General features: G+C 44.3%; 1 long non-coding RNA gene across 1 annotated transcript in view; it reads left to right on the top strand.

Annotated features, from left to right (window-relative positions):
• Positions 1–1,150, top strand: part of LOC112074786 (uncharacterized) — a 57,317-nt gene extending 56,167 nt beyond the window's left edge. Inside the window, exon 3 of the long non-coding RNA XR_002894840.1 lies at positions 1,069–1,150. This is a non-coding gene — a long non-coding RNA (uncharacterized lncRNA). The remainder of the gene's footprint in view (positions 1–1,068) is intronic.
• Positions 1,151–4,047: the final 2,897 nt, after the last annotated feature.

Below are 4,047 nucleotides of genomic sequence, written 5' to 3' on the forward strand. Positions count from 1 at the left end.
AGACTCGAGGTGTAATCACTGCCAAAGATGCAGTCAACAAAGCTTACTGAGTAAAGGGTCTGAATACTTATGTAAATGTTGATAGTTTTTAGAGTTTTATAGATAAAAAAATATTGGTTTGTCATTAGGGCGTAGTAGTGTAATTGTGAGGGGGGGAGGAGAGCAATAATACATTATTTGATATTTGGTGTTGGTGCAGACGGTATTTGGTTGTTTGTACTGCAGTCAATTGAAAATGAGCTTAGAGTTTTGAACGAGGCCATTTGATGACTTTTAGATTTTGGTGCCTAGAGTTGGAAAATTACACCAAGTGATTGAAAAAGTGAGGAGAGGGAGAGACGCGACAAACTGTTAGCCGAGTGTCCACAAACGGTATACCCGACACCCGGAAACACACACACGCAAGRAGGCACGCACCACAGGAGGCTGGGGCACCTTAAATAGGGAGGGCTTGTGGTAATGGCTGGAGCGGAATATGGAATGGTATCACATGGTTTGATGCCATTCCATCCGCTTCCTTACAGCCAGTATTATGAGCCGTCATCCCCTCAGCAGCCTCCAATGGCAAGCATGCATGCAGATATACACACACACACACACACACACACACACACACACACACACACACACACACACACACCATGTCTATGTCTGCCTGTCTGTAATGAGGGTGAGCTGTTCTGAAGCAGGGAGGAGGAAACCTAATGAAACCCAACAAAATATCTCTGTCAGAACCACCACTGTACAACCCTCTGAGCTCCCCATAAAACACTAATTGGCTCATTTGGAACAGTTTACTGTGGAAGTGGGGCAGATGTGACCAACTGGGTCTAAACCCGGGACATAGACTAGCTTTGCCAGCTCAACTAAAGCCAAGGAATTACTGTAGCTTGGTGCAAACAGTTTTGTTTCTCGTTTTTACCATGGTTTTTCATGTAGAATAGTTTGAGTGTTCAGTCTTTAACCTAATCCACCATCTCTCTCTCCTTCTCTTCTCTTCTCTCTCTCTCTCTCCTCCTCTCTCTCTCTCTCTTTCTCCCCTCACTCTCCCCCCAACTCTCTCTCCAGTGTGTGGGTGTGGCCTGGCTAGATCTGGGTTCTTTCAGAAGAGTGGTGAGTACATCTGTACGTCAGACTACCAACGTCTGTAGAAGGGTGAGCTCTTTTGTGTTAGCTTCTGTACTGTGTTTCAGTGAACTGGTGTTTTTGAAAAGGCAGTGGGAGATGGTGGGAGACAGAGACATAGAGCGTGCTGTCAGATAGGACAGAAATAGCAGCCACGCTTTTGTGGCCAGAGTAACATGGCTTCCATTAAATATGTAGAGTAAAAGTTGAAAGCGCAGAGCAAGGCTGACGGTGCAGAGTCTCAGGAAGGAGAGACACACGCAGCTAACAACAAAGTCACACACACACACACAACTCCCCTAGTCTACTAATCCTCTAGTCTACTCCTCTAGTCTACTACTACTCCCCTAGTCTACTACTACTCCTCTGGCTACTACTACTCCTCTAGTCTACTATACTCCTCTAGTCTACTACTACTCCTCTAGTCTATACTACTCTCCTCTAGTCTATTACTACTCCTCTAGTCTACTTAACACTCGTCTAGTCATACTACTCCTCTAGTCTACTACTACTCCTCTAGTACTACTACTCTCTAGCTATACTACTCTTAGTCCTACTATTCTACTCCTCTAGTCTACTACTACTCCTCTAGTCACTACTCCTAGTCTACTACTACTCTCTAGTCTACTACTACTCCCTAGTCTACTATACTCCTCTAGTCTACTACTTACTCCTCTAGTCTACTACTACTCCTCTAGTCTACTACTCCTCTAGTCTACTACTAGCTCTTAGTCTCTACTACTCCTCTAGTCTACTACTATCCTCTAGTCTACTACTACTCCTCTAGTCTCTACTACTTCTCTATCTCTACTACTCCTCCTAGTCTACTACTATTCCTCTAGTCTACTACTACTCCTCTAGTCTACTACTACTCCTCTAGTCTACTCTACTCTCTAGTCTCACTACTCTCTAGTCTACTACTACTCTCTAGTCTACTACTACTCCTCTAGTCTACTACCCTCTAGTCTAATACTACTCTAGTCTACTACTACTCTATCTACTTCCTAGTCTACTATACTCCTCTAGTCTACTACTATTCGTCTACTACTCCTCTAGTCTACTACTACTCCTAGTCTACTACTACTCCTACTAGCTACCTACTACTACTACTCTCAGTTACTACTACTCCCTCTAGTCTACTACTACTCCTTAGTCTACTACTACTCCTCTAGTCTACTACTACTCCTCTAGTCTAACTACTCTCTAGTCTACTACTCTCTCATCTATACTCCTCAGTCTACTACTACTCCTCGTCTACTACTCCTCTAGTCTACTACTACTCTTCTAGTCTACTACTACCCTCTAGTCTACTACTAATCCTCTAGTCTACTACTACTCCTCTAGTCTACTACTACTCCTCTAGTCTACTACTCTACTCGTCTCTACTACTAGTCCTCTAGTCTGCTCTAGTAGTCTACTACTACTCCTCTAGTCTACTACTACTCCTCTAGTCTACTCCTACTCTCTAGTCTCTACTACTCCTCTAGTCACTACTCCTCTAGTCTACTACTACTCCCCTAGTCTACTATCCCCTAGTCTACTACTACTTCTAGTCTACTACTACTCCTCAGTCTACTACCTCCTCTATCTACTACTACTCCTCTAGTCTATACTACTCCTCTAGTCTACTACTCTCCCCTAGTCCTACTACTCCCCCTAGTCTCTACTCCCTAAGTCTACTACTACCTCTAGTCTACTACTCCTCTAGTCTACTACTATCCTCTAGTCTACTACTAACTCCTCTGTCTACTACTACTCCTCTAGTCTACTACTACTCTCTAGTTCTACTACTACTCCTCTAGTCTACTACACTCCTCTAGTCTACTACTACTCTCTAGCTACTACTCCTCTAGTATCTCTTAGTCTACTACTAACTCCTCTAGTCTACTACTACTCTAGTCTATTACTACTCCTCTAGTCTACTACTACTCCTCTAGTCTACTACTACTCCTCTAGTATATCTACTACTCTCCTACTACGTATACCTTACTCATCCAACCATGTTCTCCAGACATGCTGACAAGCAACTACATTCTGTAGGCCATCCAAACCATGTTCTCCAGACATGCCTGACAGCACCACTACATTCTGTAGGCCATCCAAACCATGTTCTCCAGACATGCCTGACAGCACACTACATTCTGTAGGCCATCCAAACCATGTTCTCCAGACATGCCTGACAGCACACTACATTCTGTAGGCCATCCAAACCATGTTCTCCAGACATGCCTGACAGCACACTACATTCTGTAGGCCATCCAAACCATGTTCTCCAGACATGCCTGACAGCACACTACATTCTGTAGGCCATCCAACCATGTTCTCCAGACATGCCTGACAGCACACTACATTCTGTAGCATCCAAACCATGTTCCAGACATGCCTGACAGCACACTACATTCTGTAGCCTCCAAACCATGTTCTCCAGACATGCCTGACAGCACACTACATTCTGTAGGCCATCCAAACCATGTTCTCCTGACATGCCTGACAGCACACTACATTCTGTATGCCATCCAAACCATGTTATCCTGACATGCCTGACAGCACACTACATTCTGTAGGCCATCCAATGACATCTTCCTCACAACCAAAGACTTGATAACTGCTCCTAACACATCAGATATACACACGACAGCCTTTTCTGGGTAAAGTAAGGGGTTATTCCTGCATGTATCTAAAGCTGGGCTTTAAAGTTTATTTCCTCAGTCACAGTGAACCATTGTGGTGTGTGTGCGTGTGTGTGTGTCCTCCTGTTGTTCAGTGGTGAGGAAAATACCAAGTGGCACGAATTGTGGTGCCTTCCCTGGGCGCACTGTATGTGGTGTATGTGGTGTATGTGGTGTGTGTGTGTGTTGTGTGTGTGTGTGTGTTGTGTGTGGTTGTGTTGTGTGTGTGTGTGTGTGTGTGTGTGTTGTATTT

The sequence above is a fragment of the Salvelinus sp. IW2-2015 genome, unplaced genomic scaffold (assembly GCF_002910315.2).
Source record: "Salvelinus sp. IW2-2015 unplaced genomic scaffold, ASM291031v2 Un_scaffold2815, whole genome shotgun sequence".
Lineage (NCBI taxonomy): Eukaryota > Metazoa > Chordata > Actinopteri > Salmoniformes > Salmonidae > Salvelinus > Salvelinus sp. IW2-2015.